This window comes from Lactuca sativa, chromosome 2 (assembly GCF_002870075.4).
Source record: "Lactuca sativa cultivar Salinas chromosome 2, Lsat_Salinas_v11, whole genome shotgun sequence".
NCBI lineage: Eukaryota > Viridiplantae > Streptophyta > Magnoliopsida > Asterales > Asteraceae > Lactuca > Lactuca sativa.
Window position 1 is genome coordinate 22,443,525 of NC_056624.2, and position 24,299 is coordinate 22,467,823.

Here is a 24,299-nt window from a genome sequence, read left to right on the forward strand (position 1 = left end):
CTGCCCCAACTCTGCTGGCAAATCCAAACGATAGGCTACCCGGACTACCCTCACGATCACTCGGAATGGACCAATATATCGGGGCCCCAACTTGCCCCTCTTCCTGAATCGAATCACTCCTTTCCAAGGAGAGACCTTCAGGAGTACAAGGTCGCCGACCTGAAACTCAAGCTCAGACCGGCGTCTGTCTGCATAGCTCTTCTGACGACTCTGAGCGGTCAACAACCTCTGTCTGACCTGCCGGATCTGCTCTGTCGTTTGAAGCACGATCTCTGTACTGCCCATCACATGCTGTCCAACCTCTCCCCAACAAATGGGGGTCCGACACCTCCTCCCATACAACAGCTCAATGGGCGGTATACCAATGCTCGAATGATGGCTGTTGTTGTAGGAAAATTATGCCAAGGGCAAATATGCATCCTAACTTCCCCCGAAAAACAACACACATGTCCGGAGCATGTCCTCAAGCGTCGGAATCGTCCGCTCACTCTGACCGTCTGTCTGGGGATGATGTGCGGTACTAAAATGCAGCCTAGTACCCAACTCCTCATGAAACTTCTTCCAGAATCTGTAAGTGAAACGCACATCACGGTCCGAAACAATCGAGATCGGCACCCCATGCCGAGATACCACTTCCCTCACGTACACCTCTGCCAATTTCTCTGCTGAAGAACTCTCGTTGATAGCAAGAAAGTGAGTGCTCTTCGTCAACCTGTCCACAATCAGCCAAATTGCATCAACTCCCCTGGCAGTCCTTGGCAGTTTGGTGATAAAATCCATGGTGATTTGTTCCCAATTCCATTCGGGAACCTCCAACAGTTGCAACTTACCATGCGGCCTCTGGTGCTCGACCTTAACCCTACGACAGATCAAGCACCTCTCAACAAACCACGCAACATCCCTCTTCATACAGGGCCACCAATACTCCTTCCTCAGGTCCAAATACATCTTAGTGGCCCCAGGATGGATCGAAAATTTCGACCGATGAGCCTCTTCCATCAAAATTATACGCGTTCCTGCCACAAACGGCACCCAGATACGCCCCTGAAATGTCATAAGCCCCCGACCATCGGTAACGAACTCTGAAAGCAAACCAACAACCCGCTCTTTCTTCTGCATCTCAGGCTGCACAGCCTCGGCCTGTGCCCCACGAATGGCATCCAACACTGGAGCTATCACGGTCAAACTCAAACATACATTCCGCAGCGGGGTGTTCCCCGCCCTGCGGCTCAGTGCATCGGCTACAACATTAGCCTTGCCTGGGTGGTACAGGATCTCACAATCATAATCCTTGACCACATCCAACCACCTTCTCTGTCGCATATTTAGGTTGGGCTGATCCATCAAATATTTCAAACTCTTATGGTCCGTGTATATCGTACACCGAACCCCATATAGGTAGTGACACCAAATCTTGAGGGCGAACACCACTGCCCCTAACTCTAGATCATGGGTGGGATATCTCATCTCACAAGGCTTCACCTGCCTCGATGCATATGCTATCACATGCCCTCTCTGCATCAGCACCGCCCCCAACACCAAAATCGATGCGTCACAGTATACCACAAAGTCCTCCAACCCTTCCGGGAAGGCTAACACCGGGGCTTCGCATAACCATTGGCGAAGTGTCTCAAAGGAGGCATGCTTCTCGGGGCCCCACGAAAAAGCAACACCCTTCCGGGTCAACCTGGTGAGTGGCAATGCGATTTTAGAGAAATCCTTGATAAATCTCTGATAATACCCTGCCAACCCTAGGAAACTCCTCATCTCGGAGGGTGACCTCGGCACCTCCCAACTCATCACCGCCTCAACCTTGGCCTGGTCGACCAATATCCCTTTTTGGTTAACGAGATGTCCTAAGAGTTGGACCTCCCGCAACCAGAAATCACACTTGGAGAATTTGGCATAAAGCCTCTCCGATCTCAGAACTCCGTGAACCTCTCTCAAATGCTCCTCGTGCTGCTCTCTAGATCTCGAATATACCAGAATGTCGTCGATAAATAGTCACCGACCGATCCAACATTGGCCTGCACACTCGATTCATGAGATCCATGAACACTGCCGGGGAATTGGTGAGCCCAAAAGGCATCACCATAAACTCGTAATGCCCATAACGCGTCCTGAAAGCTGTCTTCTGGACGTCCTCATCTCGCACCCTCACCTGATGATATCCAGACTTCAAATCGATCTTGGAGAACCAAGACGCTCCCTGCAACTGATTGAACAAATCGTCGATCCTCGGCAACGGGTAACGGTTCTTGACCGTCAGCTTGTTCAACTCCCGGTAATCAATGCACATCCGGTGTGAACCATCCTTCTTCTTGACGAACAGGATAGGCGCTCCCCACGGCGAGCTGCTCGGCCGAATAAACCCCTTTCCCAGCAGCTCCTGAAGCTGCGAGGATAACTCTTGCATCTCTGGAGGTGCAAGGCGATAAGGCACCTTAGCGATAGGCACGGCCCCCGAAACCAAGTCAATACTGAACTCCACTTGCCTCACAGGAGGCACACCTGGCAACTCCTCAGGAAATACATCCGGGAACTCACGCACTACCGGAACCTCCTCAACTGACCTCGGTCTCTCAGAATCCACCCGCGTATCCATCACATACGCCACAAAACCCTTACAGCCCTGCTATAGACACTGCCTTGCCCTAGCGGCCAAACAAAATGTTGATCTAGAATGTGTACCCTCGTCGTACACCGAAAGAACTCCCCCACTAGGGTCTCATATGGTCACTAGCTGTCGCTCGCAGTCGATAACCGCACCGAATCTGCTCAACCAGTCCATGCCCACAATGACACAGACATCACCCATCGCAATAGGAACCAGATCAATCGGGAACTCAACACCGAAAATCTCGACTACGCACCCTCGGAGAACCTCCGTGGCATATATTACCCTCTCATCAGCTATGGAATCTCTCAGAGGCCAACTCAACGCCTCCCGACTAACACTGATATGCTGACTAAAAGCCAAAGATACAAAAGACCGACTCGCACCCGAGTCAAATAACACCAAGGCAGGTACAGAATTCACAAGAAAAGTACCTACGCATAACATAATATAAGCATAATATCTGAACATGAAAATAAATACATGAAACAATACATACCAGCCACAACATCGGGCGCTGCACGGACCTCCTCTGCGGTCAACTGAAAAGTCTCCCTCGGCGCCTCGGCCTTCACTGGCCAAATCTCGGTAGCTCTGATGTCGGCAGGGGCAGATCCCTGAGGTGCTCCCCGAGATGATCCTCGCAATTGCGGACACTCTGCCTTCTGGTCTCCGGTCTGGTTGCAGTGAAAACACACAGCAAACATCTTGGGGCAGTCCTTGGCCATGTGCCCCTCCTTGCCACACTTGTAGCAAGATCCCGCTCTACAGACTCCATCATGACCCTTGCCACACTTCCCACAAGTGCGGCCCTTCTGGCTCCCTGCTTTGGGATCAGCGGGCTTGGCCCGCTTGGCTGCCGGCTGAGACTGTGCCGGCCGCTGATCCCTCCCTTGAGACTCCGCCTCCTCCCTGGCCTGAGTCTCTAGCTCAATCTCCCTCTTCTGGGCATTTTCCTGAAGCTCAGCAAATGTCCGATACGAGGAGTTCGCTGCGAACTCCCGAATGTCTTGCCTCAAAATACTCAGATATCGGCTCATACTCGCCTACTCAGTGGACACGTGCTCAGGGTAGAACATCGCCCTCTCATGGAACATCCTGGTAATCACCGTAACAGACTCAGTACCCTGCTTGAGGGTCAGAAACTCCTGGGCCAAACGCTCCCTCTCCACCTGGGGAACGTACTCATCTCCGAACATGGCAGTGAACCTCTCCCAGGTCACTGCCGCAAGCTCAGCAGGCATAAAGTGCGTCGTCACAAACTTCCACCAGTCTTTCGCTCCCAAGCGAAGCTGGTTCAGCGCGAACCGAACCTTCAAATGCTTAGGAGATGAGCAAGTGAAGAAACACCCCTCTATGTCAGAAATCCACCTCATAGCCGCCACCGGGTCCTAGGTCCCATCAAACTCTGGTGGTTTTGTGTTGCTGAACTCTCGGAACAGCAACGCATCACCACCCTGCGTCCTCGCGGTAGCAATAGCTGCGGTGGCCACTGCAACAGTAGCCTCAGAAAGAGCGGCAAAACGCTTGTCGAAGGTCTCAATCAACATGGTCTTAATAGACCCGAATATCTCTGGTATCTCTGCCCTGATGGCCACAGCCACCTCCTCATGGATGATCCGGTGGATCTCCTCATCACTGGTCTTAGTGCTCTTAGGCATCAGACGTGTCCTCACCATGATCTACCTCTGAAATACAACATACGATAAATTAGAATCCATTCGAGCATACTCACACTTGACAACTCATCCCTCCTTGATCCTTGGTATTCCAAAGATTCCTACTTGGGCTGTACATCGCTCCGGTGCTTTCAGTAGTACGGGCCCAATACTATTGTCTGCACCGTATCAGAATACACCCTAAGTCCTCCTCTTCGGATCCCAAATTCCAAGTACTCTATCATGCATAATCCACTCTCTAACAGATCTCTCATAAGCCCCTCGCTGCTACCTACTCACTCTCAAGCATCTCATAGCAGCTCACCTCTCCCTAGGCTAAGGCATCACAAATCAGGACCCTCTAGTCCTAATAGGAGTACCTAGCCTACACTAGCATGAGAATACATCATATCAATATCAATATCACATAACATGAGGGTATTTTGCGAAATCACCGTTTGGGCGCGGACTGATCGTACACACAACTCTGCTCTGCGTTCTTCCAAAAATCTCTTACTATTCTTGTTTTTTTTTTTGAAAATAGTTCTCAAATCCTCAGTTTGAGTTCAAATACACCCGAAGGTGTACTCGAATCCCTCAAACCAAGGCTCTGATACAAACTTGTAACACCGTGAATTTTAAAATAATTTTCCGCATAATATAAAAACATATTCATTTAATTTTTATAAAAACATCAATGTTTGAAACTCCAATCCATGTCATACAAAGAATCCCAAGATCACATAACATAAAAATCCCATGTGTGTGTACTGATCAAGCCGGCACCTTCCCAAGGTCATCACTAGTACCTGAAACAAATAACACAAACACTATAAGCACAAAGCTTAGTGAGTTCCTCAAAATACCACGCATAACACATATTAGCCACTCGAGGCTATAACTCTGTGGGTCCGTAGACCTTACTCTGTCAACCCTCTGGTTCTAACTCTAGCAACCTTCCGGTTCCAACTCTATAAACATGCACAGCATAAATCACATAGAAATAATGCAGTACAACACATATCATACATATAGCATATAAATACTCTGTCACATAACTCTGATTACCTACTCAAGGTAAAGTATAATGAGAAGACTCACCTCGCTTATCTCAATAACTCGCAAATCTCGGAAATCACCCGCGCTCGATCCTCCGAGCTATAATCCTCCTATAACATAATATATCTCTAATTAACACTTTCACAACTAAGGTTGACTACACCTATCAAGTCAACACTGGTCAACTCTAGTCAACGGTCAACTTTGACCGGACTCGGCGAGTGCACTAGAGCGGCTTGGCGAGTCTATACGTGTTCACAGATTCCCTAGGATCCTCCCTTGACACGTCGAGTACTTCCCTGACTCGACGAGTTCCACCTGGCATGAATCGCGGGGCCACCACGACTCAACTCGCTGAGTCTCAAGAACAACTCGGCGAGTTCCAGCTTGACTCAGTCCACTCAACAACCCTCTCTGACTCTCCCTGACTCCCTGAGTCACCCCCCAAACTCGGCAAGACCACTCGTTGAGTTGTTAAGGACAATCTTCATGCTACTCGCCGAGTCTGTTCTTCGGACTCGGCGAGTCTTTGCCATGCATAAACTCAAACTCACTCCTGAGGTCAGATCCGTTCCAACAACTCATAGATCTAGTCCTTCCAAGCACATTCATCACGTAAAGTTACAATCTTGGTGCTCATGCAAAGGTCCAAAGGCCTTATTTGATGATATGGTCTCTAGAATGCTATTCTTAGCTCATGGCCTCCATTAACACTCGTAAAGCTTGAGGGAAAAGAGTCTTTGGACCTCTTTGGGTCCAGATCTAAAGCATCAACACAAAAAGAGGCCAATCACTCAATGAATCATTCCACAAAGAAGCCCTAACTCTAAGATTTGCACCAAGGGCTGAGAAAGTAACGAATGGTTACCTCAAATGAAGTCTCTGGACTCAGGAACCACTGGATTAGCACCTCCTCTGGTCTCCTCTTACCTTGATCCTCTTCTATATGCAAAATCACCCACAAATAATCAAAGATCCTCCTCTTCTCTGTCACAAAACGCTCACGGACTCTTTTAGGGTTCTCTCTGGGGTTGGTGGCCGCAAATGACGGCCATAAGCCCCTTTAAATAGGTCTCATACCCTAGAAATTAGGGTTTCATTAAACAGCATGGACTCGCCGAGTCCACCCTTTGGACTCGCCGAGTCCGGACACGAACCCGCGCCCAAACCGCGATCATACTCGTTGAGTTTGAGCTCCAACTCGCCGAGTCTTCTCACAAATCACCAAAATTTATAAGAATAACTAATACCTGGGAATCCGGCCTATTACAATTCTCCCCCACTAGAACTAGACTTCGCCCTCGAAGTCTCGCTCTGCAAATAACTCCGGATGTTGCACACGCATCTCACGCTCCGGCTCCCAAATCAACTCGGACCCCTTCCGATGCTGCCACTGAACCAAAACCAGGGGTACCTCCTTGTTCCTCATAACCTTGATTTTCCGATCTCTGATTACCACTGGTCTCTCAGCATAATTCAGGCTCGCATCCACCTGAATATCCTCTAATGGAACCACTGCCGACTCATCGGCTATACACTTCCTTATTTGCGTCACATGAAAAGTGTCGTGAATCTGCCCCAACTCTGCTGGCAAATCCAAACGATAGGCTACCCATCCTACCCTCACGATCACTCGGAATGGACCAATATATCGGGGCCCCAACTTGCCCCTCTTCCTGAATCGAATCACTCCTTTCCAAGGAGAGACCTTCAGGAGTACAAGGTCGCCGACCTGAAACTCAAGCTCAGACCGGCGTCTGTCTGCATAGCTCTTCTGACGACTCTGAGCGGTCAACAACCTCTGTCTGACCTGCCGGATCTGCTCTGTCGTCTGAAGCACGATCTCTGTACTGCCCATCACATGCTGTCCAACCTCTCCCCAACAAATGGGGGTCCGACACCTCCTCCCATATAACAGCTCAAAGGGCGGCATACCAATGCTCGAATGATGGCTGTTGTTGTAGGAAAACTCTGCCAAGGGCAAATGTGCATCCCACCTTCCCCCGAAATCCAACACACATGCTCGGAGCATGTCCTCGAGCGTCTGAATCGTCCGCTCACTCTGACCGTCTGTCTGGGGATGATATACGATACTAAAATGCAGCTTAGTACCCAACTCCTCATGAAACTTCTTCCAGAATCTGGAAGTGAAATGCACATCACGGTCCAAAAAAATCGAGATCGGCACCCCATGCCGAGATACCACTTCCCTCACGTACACCTCTACCAATTTCTCTGCTGAAGAACTCTCACTGATAGCAAGAAAGTGAGCGATCTTCGTCAACCTGTCCACAATCAGCCAAATTGCATCAACTCCCCTGGCAATCCTAGGCAATTTGGTGATAAAATCCATGGTGATCTATTCCCAATTCCATTCGGGAACCTCCAACGGTTGTAACTTACCATGCGGCCTCTGGTGCTCAGCCTTAACCCTACGATAGGTCAAGCACCTCTCAACAAACCACGCAACATCCCTCTTCATACATGGCCACCAATACTCCTTCCTCAGGTTCAAATACATCTTAGTGGCCCCAGGATGGATCGAAAATTTCGACCGATGAGCCTCTTCCATAAAAATTGTACGCGTTCCTGCCATAAACGGCACCCAGATACGCCCCTGAAATGTCATAAGCCCCCGACCATCGGTAACGAACTTTGAAACCAAACCAACAACCCGCTCTTTCTTCTGCATCTCAGGCTGCATAGCCTCGGCCTGTGCCCCACGAATGGCATCCAACACTGGAGCTATCACGGTCAATCTCAAACATACATTCCGCAGCGGGGTGTTCTCCGCCCTGCGGCTCAGTGCATCAGCTACAACATTAGCCTTGCCTGGGTGGTACAGGATCTCACAATCATAATCCTTGACCACTTCCAACCACCTTCTCTGTCGCATATTTAGGTTGGGCTGATCCATCAAATATTTCAAACTCTTATGGTCCGTGTATATCGTACACCAAACCCCATATAGGTAGTGATGCCAAATCTTGAGGGCAAACACCACTGCCCCCAACTCTAGATCATGGGTGGGATATCTCATCTCATGAGGCTTCAGCTGCCTCGATGCATATGCTATCACATGCCCTCTCTGCATCAGTACCGCCCCCAACACCAAAATCGATGCGTCACAGTATACCACAAGTCCTCCATCCCTTCCGGGAAGGCTAACACCGGGGCTTCGCATAACCTTTGGCGAAGTGTCTCAAAGGAGGCCTGTTGCTCGGGGCCCCATGAAAAAGCAACACCCTTCCGGGTCAACCTGGTGAGTGGCACTGCGATTTTAGAGAAATCCTTGATAAATCTCCGATAATACCCTGTCAACCCTAGGAAACTCCTGATCTCGGAGGGTGACCTCGGCACCTCCCTACTCATCACCGCCTCATCCTTGTCCGGGTCGACCAATATCCCTTTCTGGTTAACAAGATGTCCTAAGAACTGGACCTCCCGCAACCAAAAATCACACTTGGAGAATTTGGCTTAAAGCCTCTCCAATCTCAGAACTCCGAGAACCTCTCTCAAATGCTCCTCATGCTGCTCTCTAGATCTCGAATATACCAGAATGTCGTCGATAAATACAATCACCGACCGATCCAGCATCGGCCTGCACACTCGATTCATGAGATCCATGAACACTGCCGGGGCATTAGTGAGGCCAAAAGGCATCACCACAAACTCGTAATGCCCATAACGCGTCCTGAAAGCTGTCTTCTGGACGTCCTCATCTCGCACCCTCACCTGATGATATCCAGACCTCAAATCGATCTTGGAGAACCAAGATGCTCCCTGCAACTGATCGAACAAATCGTCGATCCTCGGCAACGGGTAATGGTTCTTGACCGTCAGCTTGTTCAACTCCCAGTAATCAATGCACATCCGGTGTGAATCATCCTTGTTCTTGACGAACAGGATAGGCGCTCCCCACGGCGAGCTGCTCGGCTGAATAAACCCCTTTCCCAGCAGCTCCTGAAGCTGCGAGGATAACTCTTGCATCTCTGGAGGTGCAAGGCGATAAGGCACCTTAGCGATAGGCGCGGCCCCCGGAACCAAGTCGATACTGAACTCCACTTGCCTCATAGGAGGCACACCCAGCAACTCCTCAGGAAATACATCCGGGAACTCACGCACTACCGGAACCTCCTCAACTGACATCGGTCTCCCGGAATCCACCCGTGTATCCATCACATACGCCACAAAACCCTTACAGCCCTGCTGTAGACACTGCCTCGCCCTAGCGGCCGAACAAAAACGCTGATCCATAACATGTACCCTTGCCGTACACGGAAAGAACTCCCCCACTAGGGTCTCGTCTGGTCATCGGCTGTCGCTTGCAGTCGATAACCGCACCGAATTTGCTCAACCAGTCCATGCCCACAATGACACAGACATCATCCATCGCAATAGGAACCAGATCAATCGGGAACTCAACACCGAAAATCTCGACTACGCACCCTCGGAGAACCTTCGTGGCATATATCACCCTCTCATCAGCGATGGAAACTCTCAGAGGCCGACACAACGCCTCCCGACTAACACTGATATGCTGACTAAAAGCCAAAGATACAAAAGACCGACTTGCACCCGAGTCAAATAACACCAAGGCAGGTACAGAATGCACAAGAAAAGTACCTACGCATAACATAATATAAGCATAATATCTCAACATCAAAATAAATACACGTAAGAATACATACCAGCCACGACATCGGGCGCTGCGCGGACCTGCTCCGTGGTCAACTGAAAAGCTATCCCTCGTGCCCTCGGCGCCTCGGCCTTCATTGGCCAACTCTCGGTAGCTCTGATGGCGGCAGGGGTAGATCCCTAATGTGCTCCCTGAGATGATCCTCTCAATTGCGGACACTCTGCCTTCCGGTGTCCGATCTGGTTGCAGTGAAAACACACCGCAAACAACTTGGGGCAGTCCTTGGCCATGTGCCCCTCCTTGCTACACTAGTAGCAAGATCGCGCTCTACAGACTACATCATGACCCTTCCCACACTTCCCATAAGTGTGGCCGTTCTGGCTCCCTGGTTTGGGATCAGCGGGCTTGGCCCGCTTGGTCGCCGGCTGAGACTGCGCCGGCCGCCGATCCCTCCCCTGAGACTCCGCCTCCTCCCTGGCCTGAGTCCCTAGCTCAATCTCCCTCTTTCGGGCATTTGCCTGAAGCTCGGCAAATGTCCAGTACGAGGAATTCCTTGCAAAATCCCGAATGTCTCACCTCAAAATACTCAGATATCGGCTCATACGTGCCTACTCAGTGGACACGTGCTCAGGGCAGAACATCACCCTCTCATGGAACATCCTGGTAATCACCGTAACAGACTCAGTACCCTGCTTGAGGGTCAGAAACTCCTGGGCCAAACGCTCCCTCTCCACCTGGGGAACGTACTCATCTCGAAACATGGCAGTGAACCTCTCCTAGGTCACTGCCGCAAGCTCAGCAGGCGTAAAGTAAGCCTTCACAAACTTCCACCAGTCTTTCGCTCCCAAGCGAAGCTGGTTCAGCGCGAACCGAACCTTCAAATGCTCAGGAGATGAGCAAGTGAAGAAGGACCCCTCTATGTCATAAATCCACCTCATAGCCGCCACCGGGTCCTGGGTCCCATCAAACTCTGGTGGATTTGTGTTGCTGAACTCTCGGAACAGCAACGCATCACCACCCAGTGGCCTCGCGGCAGCAATAGCTGCGGTGGCCGCTGCAACAGCTACCTCAGAAAGAGCGGCATAACGCTCGTCGAAAGTCTCAATCAACGTGGTCTTAATAGACCCGAACATCTCTGGTATCTCTGCCCTGATGGCCGCAGCCACCTCTTCATGGATGATCCGGCGGATCTCCTCATCACTGGTCTCACTGCTCTTAGGCATCAGACGTGTCCTCACCATGATCTACCTCTGAAATACAACATACGATAAATTAGAATCCATTCGATCATACTCACACTCGACAACTCAACCCTCCTTGATCCTTGGTATTCCAAAGATTCCTACTTGGGCTGTACACCGCTCTGGTGCTTTTAGTAGTACAGGCCCAATACTACTGTCCGCACCGTATCAGAATACACCCCAAGTCCTCCTCTTCGGATCCCAAATTCCAAGTACTCTATCATGCATAATCCACTCTCTAACAGATCTCTCATAAGCCCCTCACTGCTACCTACTCACTCTCAAGCATCTCATAGCAGCTCACCTCTCCCTAGGCTAAGGCATCACAAATCAGGCCACTCTAGTCCTAATAGGAGTACCTAGCCTACTCTAGCATGAGAATACATCATACCAATATCAATATCACATAACATGAGGGTATTTTGGGAAATCACCGTTCAGGCTCGGACTGATCGTACACACAACTCTGCTCTGCGTTCTTAAAAAAATCTTTCACTCTTCTTCTTTTTTTTTTGAAAAATAGTTCTCAAATCCTCAGTTTGAATTCAAATACGCCCGAAGGTGTACATGAATCCCTCAAACCAAGGCTCTGATACCAACTTGTAACACCGTGAATTTCAAAATAATTTTTCGCATAATATAAAACATATTCATTTAATTTTTATAAAAACATCAATGTTTGAAACTCCAATCCATGTCATACAAAGAATCCCAAGATCACATAACATAAAAATCCCATGTGTGTGTACTGATCAAGCCGGCACCTTCCCAAGGTCATCACTAGTACCTGAAACAAATAACACGAACACTATAAGCACAAAGCTTAGTGAGTTCCCCAAAATACCACGCATAACACATATTAGCCACTCGAGGCTATAACTCTGTGGGTCCGTAGACCCTACTCTGTGAACCCTCTGGTTCTAACTCTGGGAACCTTCCGGTTCCAACTCTATAAACATGCACAGCATAAATCACATAGAAATAATGCAGTACAACACATATCATACATATAGCATACAAATACTCTATCACATAACTCTGATTACATACTCAAGGTAAAGTATAGTGAGAAGACTCACACCGCGTATCTCGATAACTCGCAAATCCCGGAAATCACTCGCGCTCGATCCTCCGATCTATAATCCTCCTATAACACAATATATCTCTAATTAACACTTTCACAACTAAGGTTGACTACTCCTATCAAGTCAACACTGGTTAACTATGGTCAATGGTCAACTTTGACCGGACTCGGCGAGTGCACTAGAGCGACTCGGTGAGTCTATACGTGTTCACTGATTCCCTAGGATCCTCCCTTGACACGTCGAGTACTTCCTTAACTCGACGAGTTCCACCTGGCATGAATCGCGGGGCCACCACGACTCAACTCGCCGAGTCTCAAGAACAACTCGGCGAGTTCCGCTTGAATCAGTCAACCCGACAACCCTCTCTGAATCTCCCTGACTCACTGAGTCACCCCGCAAACTCGGCAAGACCACTCGCTGAGTGGTTAAGGACAATCTTCATGCTACTCTCCGTGTCTGTTCTTCGGATTCGACGAGTCTATGTCATGCATAAACTCAAACTCACTCCTGAGGTCAGATCCGTTCCAACAACTCATAGATCTAGTCCTTCCAAGCACATTCATCACATAAAGTTACAATCTTGGTGCTCATGCAAAGGTCCAAAGGCCTTATTTGATGATATGGTCTCTAGAATGCTATTCTAAGCTCATGGCGTCCATTAACACTCGTAAAGCTTGAGGGAAAAGAGTCTATGGACCTCTTTGGGTCCAGATCTAAAGCATCAACACAAAAAGAGGCCAATCACTCCATGAATCATTCCACAAAGAAGCCCTAACTCTAAGATTTGCACCAAGGGCTGAGAAAGGAACGAATGGTTACCTCAAATAAAGTCTCTGGATTCAGGAACCACTGGATTAGCACCTCCTCTGGTCTCCTCTTACCTTGATCCTCTTCTATATGCAAAATCACCCACAAATAATCAAAGATCTTCCTCTTCTCTCTCACAAAACACTCTAGGACTCTTTTAGGGTTCTCACTGGGTTGGTGGCCGCAAATGACGGCCATAAGCCCCTTTAAATTGGTCTCATACCCTAGAAATTAGGGTTTCATTAAACAGCGTGGACTCGTCGAGTCCACCCTTTGGACTCGCCGAGTCCGGACGCAAACCCGCGCCCAAACCGCGATCATACTCGGCGAGTTTGAGCTCCAACTCGCTGAGTCTCCTCACAAATCACCAAAATTTATAAGAGTAACTAATACCTGGGAATCCGGGCTGTTACATACTTGCTTCAGTACCTCTTTCCTGTTTTATCGCTTAGTAGAACACTCTACCTACCATAATGAGATATCTCTTGTTTCATATCTCTTGATTCTATCCAGAGGACTTACCATCCTCTCTTCCTAATCATTTTAGATCAAGATGCCTCCAAAGAAAAGACCCAGCTCGAAGAACAACAATCCTCCACCACCACCTCCCTCTCAATTTGATCCCGCCATGTTCCAAGCAGCCGTTACTACTGTTGTGGCTGCTGCTATGTCACAAATGAACCCCCGGCGGTTCTGGCGGGCAAGGAGGTGGTACTCAGCCCCAAAATCAGGAAGGTGGTCAGGGACAACTGAAGGAGTGTTCCTATAAGGACTTCATGAACGCAAAACCCACATCCTTCGACGGCACTGGAGGTGTTATTGCCCTGACTCAATGGATTGAGAAAATTGAATCCATTTTTGAAATATGTTCTTATTCCGGTGTCAACAAAGTAAAATTCGCCGCTTGCACTTTCGCCAACAAGGCACTGACCTGGTAGAATGGCCGAGTCAAATCCTTAACCCTACCAGTAGCAAATGCTATGGGTTGGGAGAGCATGAAGGAGCTCCTACTTACTGAGTACTGCCCACGGGGCGAATTGCAGAAACTGGAGCATGAACTCTGGAACCTACAGATGAAGGGTTCTGATGTTGCCGCCTACACTTCTAGGTTTGAAGACCTAGCGCTCCTCTGTCCGGGAATGGTCACCCCGGAAAGCAAAAAGATTGAAAGATTTATCTGGGGGCTGACCCAACCAACTAAGGGAAATATTTTGGTTGCGAAGCCAATCACCTTCGACAGCGGTAAATGCCTGGCGCAAATTCTGATTGATCATGGAGACGATCCCGCTGAAGTGGCCACCGCTCCTGATCCGGCACAAAGAAGTGGTGAGAAAAGAAAATTCTGGAAACAGAAGAAGGGTCAGTCATCACAGGAGCCCTCAAGGAAGCAGCAAACTGTGGCAGTCCACGCTGCTACTACCCCTTTTGCTACTCCTACCACTCAAGCACCTACTAGTAGATATGTTGGTACCCTCCCTCGGTGCGATAAGTGCAACTACCATCATCTCACTTCCGGCCCATGCCGTGAACTGTCATGCTCCAACTATGGTAAAAAAGGGCATACGATTCGATTTGGCAAAACACTAACCCAACCAACCAATCAAGCTTCTGGAGCAGGTGTTGGTCAGGCCTGCTACGGTTGCGGCGAGGTCGGTCATTACAAGCGAAACTACCCCAAAGCAACAACAACCAACTACATCGGAAGAGTTCTAACTATGGGGCAAGAATAGGCAGTTGCCAATCCCTCCGTTGTCACAGGTACGTTCCTTCTCGACAACTCTTATGCATGCATCCTTTTCGATTCTGGTGCGGAAAGAAGTTTTGTTAGCCATTCATTCAAACATCTTCTTAGACATAGTCCTCAACCATTAACCAAAACGTTTACTGTCGAGATGGCTAACGGTGGAAAAGAGAACGCTAACGATATATTCATAGACTGCACCCTAAACCTCAATGATCATTCTTTTCCCATTGACCTTATGCCAGTTTCCATAAAAAGCTTTGACGTCATCATTGGCATGGATTGGTTGAGCCCCAATCATGCTGATATCCTTTGTTACAAAAAAGCTATCCACCTTAATCTTCCTTCTGGTCAAATCCTCATGATTTCTGGCGATAAACTTAGTTCCAATCTTTACGTCATTTCATGCATCAAAGCCCAAAAGTTTCTGTGAAAGGAGTGCCATACATTCCTAGCCCATGTGATAAACGAGAAACAAGAAGTTAAAGACTTTGAGAGCATCCCCAAAGTCTGCAACTTTCCTGATGTCTTTCCCGAAGAGCTCCCAGGAATCCCTCCCGAACGACAAGTTGAGTTTCACATCGACCTAATTACTGGAGCTACCCCCGTAGCCAAGTCTCCTATCGTTTAGCGCCAGCAGAAATGCAGGAGTTATCCAGTCAACTTAATGAGCTACTTAGTAAAGGGTTCATCAGACCGAGTTCCTCACCTTGGGGAGCCCCGATATTATTTGTGATGAAGAAATATGGATCCTTTCGGATGTGTATAGACTACCTCAATTTGAACAAGCTAACCTTCAAAAACCGTTATCCTCTTCCTCGAATAGACGACCTTTTTGATCAACTTCAGGGATCCAGTTACTTCTCAAAAATAGATCTTAGATTAGGGTACCATCAGCTTCGAGTTCATGAGAGTGATGTTTCCAAGACAATATTCAGGACTCGATATGGTCACTACCAGTTCGTAGTGATGCCCTTCGGTCTAACCAACGCACCGGCAGTGTTCATGGATCTGATGAACCGGGTGTGTCGCCCTTTTCTGGACAAGTTCGTTATCGTGTTCATTGACGACATACTTGTCTATTCCATAAGTGAAGAAGATCAGAAACAACACTTGAGGTTAGTGTTGGAAACTCTTAGATCGGAGAAGTTGTACGCAAAATTCTCCAAGTGCGAATTCTGGATTCGGAAGGTAACTTTCCTTGGTCACGTGGTAAGCGAGGAGGGTATACACGTGGACCCTTCCAAAATCAAAGCGATAGAGAATTGGTCGGCACCGAAGACACCCATAGAAATCCGTCAATTCTTGGGTCTCGCCGGCTATTATCGTAGATTTATTCAGAATTTTTCTAGAATCGCCAAACCCTTAACCACTCTGACACAGAAAGGTGTACCCTTTTTTTGGAGTGAAAAGCAAGACACTGCATTCCAAACGTTGAAGCGAGCCTTATGCAGTGCACCTATCCTGTCTCTGCCCGATGGGACAGAGGATTTCGTTGTGTATTGCGATGCATCCAATCAGGGCTTAGGTTGTGTGCTTATGTAGAGAGGAAAAGTTGTCGCTTATGCCTCGAGATAGCTGAAGGCACACAAATTCAACTACACAACTCACGACCTGGAGTTAGGAGTAGTGGTCTTCGCACTGAGGATTTGGAGATATTATCTCTACATAACCAAATGCACGATCTTCACTGACCATAAAAGCCTGCAACACATCTTCGATCAGAAAGACATAAACATGAGACAATGGTGATGGGTAGAGGTTCTCAGTTACTATGAGTGCAAAATTCTCTACCATCTCGGCAAGGCCAATGTGGTGGCAGATACCCTTAGCCAAAAGGAAAGTTCAAGCCGCAAAGTGAAAACACTGACAATGACCATCCATTCTTATTTATCCATGCAAATCCGAGAGGCTCAGTTGGAAGCCCTAAAACTAGAAAACGTGGCGAACGAAGCTCTGAGGGGAATGGATAAGAATCTTGAGATCAGAGGTGACCGAGTCTATTGTTTCATGGATCGAATCTGGACCCCAAAGTTCGGAGGGTTTAGGGAGGTTGTTATGAACGAAGCTCACAAGACCAGATACTCCGTTCACCCAGGTTCGGATAAGATGTACCTGGATCTTAAGAAGCTATACTGGTGGCCAAACATGAAGGCCGAAATTGCTACCTTCATGGGCAAGTGTCTGACTTGCGCAAAGGTAAAGGTCGAATATTAGAAACCCTCGGGTCTGCTCCATTAACCCGAGATACCTGAGTGGAAATGGGAGATGATTACTATGGATTTCATCACCAAGTTACCCAGATCTTCGAGTGGGTACGACACCATTTGGGTAATTGTCGACCGATTGAAAAAATCCGCTCAGCTCCTTCCGTTTAAAGAAACATTCAAGATGGAAAGACTCACGCGAATCTATATTCGAGAGATAGTCCGACTACATGGTGTACCTGTATCCATTATCTCCGATCGAGATTGCAGGTTTACCTCAAGATTTTGGTAGTCCCTATAGAAAGCTCTTGGAAATAAGCTGGATATCAGTAAATCTTATCATCCTCAGACTGATGGACAGAGTGAGAGAACAATTCAGACCTTGGAAGACATGTTGAGAGCATGTGTCATCGATTTTGGAAAGTCGTGGGACACCCATTTACCCTTGATCGAGTTCCCATATAACAACAGTTACCACACCAGTATCAAGGCTGCCCCGTTCGAAGCCCTCTACGGTCGCAAGTACAGATCCCCCCTATGTTGAGCCGAGGTAGGGGACACGCAGCTAGCTAAGGGTCGAGTCCCTGACAGTGCTCTCACTGGTCCTGAAATCATCTGCGAAACCACCGAAAAGATCATCCAAATCCGAGAACGACTGAAAGCTTCACGAGACAGACAAAAGAGTTACACCAATAAACAACGAAAGCCCTTGGAATTCCAGGTTGGAGTTCGTGTCCTGTTGAAGGTCTCGCCCTGGAAAGGCATGATACGCTACGGAAAGTGTGGGAAACTGAATCCAAGGTACATAGGACTTTTCGAGATCCTCGCTAGGATCGGTCCCGTAGCTTATAAACTTCAACTACCTCAAGAGCTTAGCAACATCCATCCTGTCTTCCACGTCTCAAATCTTAAAAAGTTTCTATCCGATGAAACCCTCGTGATCCCTCTTGATGAGATCGAGATCAACGAAAACCTGAACTTTGTGGAAGAACCAATCGAAATCATGGATCGAGAGATCAAACGTACGAAACAGAGCCGCATCCCGATAGTGAAGGTTCGTTGAAATGCCAAGCGGGGACCTGAATTCACTTGGGAACGCGAAGACTCAAAGAATCAGAAATATCCCCATCTCTTTCCAAATCCATGATTTGTATCCTCGTTCTAAATTTCTGGATGAAATTTCCTCTAACGGGGGATGATGTGACCACCCGAAGTTTATTCCGTCACTATAACCTATTTCCGTTAATAAAATTTATTTTTATTGAATTTTTCCGTTAACATTTTGGGTTAGACAAATTAATTGAGACTTGTATTATAATGTCATAAGCGTTGAAACGAAATAAAAACACGTGAAACACCCCCGATATCCCTTGAAAAGTTTCTAGTTACAACCAAGTCGGTTAAAAACATTAAATCAGGTACGACCATAAACTTCGTTTAACGTCGGTATTGGGTAGATCCCCACCTGGCCACAAACTCAAACCCTATATAAGGGTTTATTGGTCATCTTTTGAAACCTTTTGCTCACCCTCATAGCTTTCTCTCTCTACTCTCTCTACAAGTCAATTTTGATCCAAAAACACCAACTTTTAAGCTCCAAAATCATAAGTGGTCCTTCCTAGCTTGCTGTTTAGCTTGTTATTCATGAAAAATCATGATTAAATCATTCAAAAGCCTCAAAATAATGTGTTTACACCAAAAACACCTTTTTAAGACCGTAAACACCTTTTTAAGGTGTTAAATTGCCCGTAAACACCTCCTATGGCTTGGATTAATGTCTTGAACCAACCAACATCGAAGTAGGGACCTTAAGCAATCAAAGAAACCAAGTCCTTATAGAGTTTACGGCCGTAAACACCAAAGAATTGGTCCTTTGGTTGTAAACTCCCTAAAGGGGTCAAATGGTGCCCTAACTTCCCTCCATGGCTTGTATAAAGGACTAGAAACATGTATGCTTAACCTAGAACCATCAAAGCATGAAATGAAGGGGCAAGTAAGAGTTTACGGCCGTAAACTCTATGTTTACAGACGTGAACTCCCCTAAATGGTTCATTTGAAGCCCTAAACACTTCCTATGCCCTAGAATTGAACCTAGCTTAATTCCCCAAGTGATATAAGATCTTTGAGCAACCAAAAACACTCCACCCATGAGTTTACGGCCGTAAACTCATAGGGATATGGTCTTTGGGCCATAATCTCCCCTAAGGGTTTACTCTTGAAGAGTAAACTCCCTAACTAGTCCAAACACTCCTTGAAGAGTATAGATCTATACGGGACTGACTACCCCGCACCTTGCTGCTAGCTACAGTGGGACCGACAGGTCTACGGGTGACAAAAGTCATAAATGATACTGGCCCCATTACGCGCCATATCCAGTTTATCGTATGGTTATGGAACTCACAACTTAGACAATGGAGATTTACTTTTAAGTAATAATGAACCTAGTGAACTAACCTCAAAGTAATAATTGTTTTGATTACTAGAGGGTATCAGTAATACCCTTAGGTATTAGTTCACAACCTACTGATTAGTTTTATATACGTGTTAAAACTAATGTACTTTTCAAGGATAACCAAACTTTCAGGGAAACTTCACTTAATGATACAAGTATGGTAGATACTTGTACACTTCATTCTGGATCGATAACCAACCACCAACTTTTAAGGAAAATAAGGGTTTTTCCTAGGATAACATAAGAAAATATGGGATTTTCTTGGGAAACAACTTTTTGTAAACTTAAAGGAATATTTTCTTTCACCATAAATAAACTGCTTATGAACTCTCCATCTTTATGCTGATATTTCTAAAACTGCTTGTATTCTCATGTTCACGATAGACTGGTATCCCGTTACTTTTAGAGAAGATGGAGCATATCGAAGTCTCGTCTTTACTTTTGTTATACTGATGTATATATATACATGTATTACCTTGCTTTCAAACAAATGTAAATACTCCTATGTAATGTAATGGTTGTGTTTACTATGCTTGCTATGTACATTGGTTGTGATACTTTACATGACGTCCTCCGCCCCAGAACGTGTCCGCCATCGGCTTCGGGGTGTGACACCCTTGAATCTCGAATTTTAGTGAGAGGAATGAGAGAGAAAATGTGTTTAATCTTTGGTGGAAGAATGTGAAAATGAGAGAGTGTGTTAGGAGAATGGATAGGTTTCAGCCTTGACCAAGAGTATGGCTGGTCAAATAGTGCGGAAAGTACTTTTGAATGACCAGGTATGGTGGAAGGACAATAGCTGGTAATGGAGTAGGCATGGGAGTGGTTGCTTATGTTACACACCTAGGTAAAGTCAACACTCCACCTCAAATATTCACCTACTAGATTTTATTCTTAAATAAATATTTCCATAAAAATATGTTTAAATTATGAATATTTAGGGTCTTATATGTTAAAATTTGATTTTTGGATAAAATCCCGCGTTAAAATTGTAACACCGAAATTTTCAAAACAATTTTTTATTTAAAAATAATCGTTTAATTCTTAAAAACATTTTGCTTAAAAACTCATTCATAATCGAATTACAAAACATAACTCCGTTTTCACTTGCATAATAAACCAGGATCCTCAAAACATGACTCTTTCTCTGGTGTGTACAATCGAGCCGGTGTCGTCCCGTGATCCTGAGAGAAACCTGAAACACATAACACAAAACACTATAAGCACGAAGCTTAGTGAGTTCCCCAAAATACCACACATAATACATATTAGCCACTCGAGGCTATAACTCTGTGGGTCCGTGGACCCTACTCTGTGAACCTTCCCGTTCTAACTCTGTGAACCTTCCGGTTCTAACTTTGTAAACATGCATTGCATAAATCACATAGAAATAATGCAGTACAACACATAACATACACAACATACAAATACTCTGTCACATAACTCTGGTTACCTACTCAAGCTAAAGTATAGTGAGAAGACTCACCTGGCAATCAGAAAGCAATTATCTGCACATGCGAACCTCGGACTTGCCACCGCCCAACACATAAGGAAAATATCTCTAATTAATACCCGAAGTCCCAACTCTAATTAACCGGCGATTACTCTTTCCCTCTCTAGTCAGGTAATTGGTAAAAGACCATTTTACCCCTCCCTGACCTCTATTACCTCTGTTGACCAAAATCCCCAAAGTCAACATAAGACAATTCAAGTCAACGGTCAACACTAACCAGACTCGGCGAGTACACAAGAGTGACTCAGCGAGTCCATGCGGGTTCTCTAAATCCTTTTTAAACCTCTTAGATACGACAAGTTCCCTCTCCACTTGTCGAGTTACTCGGCAACGAAACGCGGGGCAACCCCGACTCGACTCGTCGAGTCTGCCTATGGACTCGGCGAGTTGCTCCCATGACAACCCTCATCTGACCTTATGAGGTCAAATCTACTTCACCAAACCATAGATCTAACTCCCTCAAAGCCAATAACCACGAAAAGGTCGAACCTTGGGCACTCATGCAAGGTTCTACAAGCTCATTTGGGTGAAACCCTTCATTACATAACAACCCTAGCTCAAAACTCCAAATAGAATGCATAAAGCAGGATGGAAGGGACTCTCTTGACCTCTTTGGGTCCAGATCTATGACTTCACACTCAATGGGACACTATACTCCACAAATCAAGCCATAAAAGAAGCTAGAGAACCCTAAAATCACCAATCTTACCCAAAACAGAAAAAAGAGAACGATTTGATACCTCTATGGTGAAGATGCAAGCTCAGAAGCTCTGAATCGACACCCCCCCTTGACCTCCCTTTGCTGGAAATGACTACTCCATTGCACAACCACCTCAAGAATGCTCTAAAATGGGTCTTCTTCACTTTCTCAGCTCTCAAGTTCGATAGGAGTCTCTCAAAGGTGTAGGTGGCCGCCACTGAAGGCCATAAGGGCCTTTAAATAGGTCCTAAACCCGGACAATTAGGGTTTTCCTTGACAGCGCCAACTCGGCGAGTCCAAATACCCGACTCATCGAGTCCCTTCATTAAATTGGTCCCCAAAACGTGATCCTAATCGACGAGTTGAGGCGTCAACTCGCCGAGTCTCCTCATTCCCCAATATAAAATACTCAAATTCCATACCTGGATATCCGGATGTTACAATTCTCCCCCACTAGAATCAGACTTCGCCCTCAAAGTCTCACTCTGGAAACAACTCTTGATGCTGCTCACGCATCTCGCGCTCCGGCTCCCAAGTAAGCTTTAACCCCTTCCGGTGTTGCCACTGGACCTGCACCAGAGGCACCTCTTTGTTCCTCAGAACCTTGATCATTCGATGCCGAATAGCCACCTGTCTCTCAACGTAGTTCAGGCCCACATCCACCTGAATATCCTTTAATGGCACTACTGCCGACTCCACGGCTATACACTTTCGCAACTGCGACACATGGAAAGTGCCTTGGAACTGACTTAGCTCTGCAGGTAGCTCCAACCGGTAAGCTACCCTGCCTACCCTCGCGATCACCCGAAAAGGACTGATATATCGAGGCCCCAACTTGCCCCTATTCCTGAATCGGATCACTCCTTTCCAAGGAGAGACCTTCAGGAGTACAAAGTCACCGACCAAAAATTCAAGCTCGGACTGGCACCTGCCCGCATAACTCTTCTAGCGACTCTGAGCGGTCAACACCCTCTGCCTGACCTGCTGTATCTGCTCTGACGTTTGAAGCACGATCTCTATACTTCCCATCACACATTGCTCTACCTCTCCTCCGCAAATGGGGTCCGATACCCCCTTCCCTACAACAAATCAAAGGGTGGCATACTAATGCACTAATGATGGATGTTATTGTAGAAAAACTCTGCCAAGGGCAAATACAGGCCATAATTTCCCCCCGAAATCTAATACACATGCCCGAAACATAACCTCGATCGTCTGAATCGCTCGCTCGCTCTGAAGTGTCCACAGACATCACCATGGTAAACTCTAGCTCATTTCTCATATTCATCTTCGATACTGAGCACCATGTCAGCTTTTCGCCCCACAGCTGAACCCCCAAAGGTGACACATAACATGATCCAAAATATCTCACTAACTTCCTCCCCATGGCCACTATCACGGCCCAGTGACACGCAAGTCACGAAATTCCCTTTTCCTCATAAATAAATACAATCCAATCGAAGATCGACTCAACTCTAACCTTTGGCATCTGCTGCGCATATTCTCCCGTGCGCCTCGCTGACCATCCCGACAGAGACAGAGACCCTAGTCTCACCCCGGTTTAACCACTAGGCTCCAAAAACTCAACACTAGGGCTATTCAAGCCTAAAACTCTTATGCATCATGCACTTATCGGAGAACACTCCATCATCACACTCTCTTGCCGTCTAGTGGGTACTATGGCTTCCTACAACATTACGACAGCCTCTGACTAGTGAGTACTACGGCTCCCCGTAGTATCACAACGCCAACTAACTAGTGAGTACTATGACTCCCCGTAGTACCACGACTCCCTCCCTCTGACTTGTGAGTACTACGGCTCCCCGTAGCATCACCACACCCTCTGACTGGAGAATACTACGGCTCCCGGTAGCATCGCGACTCTCTCTCTCTCTCTGACTTGTGAGTACTACGGCTCCCCGTAGCATCACAACACCCTCTGACTGGTGAATACTACGGCTCCTCGTAGCCTCACCCTATACTCTCATTCTCATTACAACGCCATGCTATGTTCACTAACTCATGCACCGAAGACTATCATAGATAGTTACACACACACTTGCCTCGATATGCATTACAGACTCTGGCGGCACCCGTCATAACACAGAACCTACCTCTGCGGAGATCCACTTCCTTAAATAATCCCTCTTGATGACAATACATGAAGGGATCCCACTGGAATCGTGGATACATGATACATCACTAGTCATCTTAAACCCAAGACTCTAAATAACTCTGAAATCGGGACACTATACGTGGAAACCACGGAACACCCTAACAGAGCATCACAATGTCCTGCCTCTACCATTGATTCCCTTACTCCCAGCACCATACACATACAATAATACATTTCCTCTGAATCCCATAATAATTTCCTATTTCACTCAGTGCGCAACTTTAGTGCATCCAAACACTCAATTGGAATACAAGGAAGGCGCTAACTCTTCAGAACACACTGATGATCCTCCGAAACCCTTTCCACTATTGCTCAAAATCCAAGCAAGAATACACATCCCAACCCGGGAGTTGGCTACTCGACAATCTTCTACCCATATTTCAACCCATAAGTTCTCAACTGCC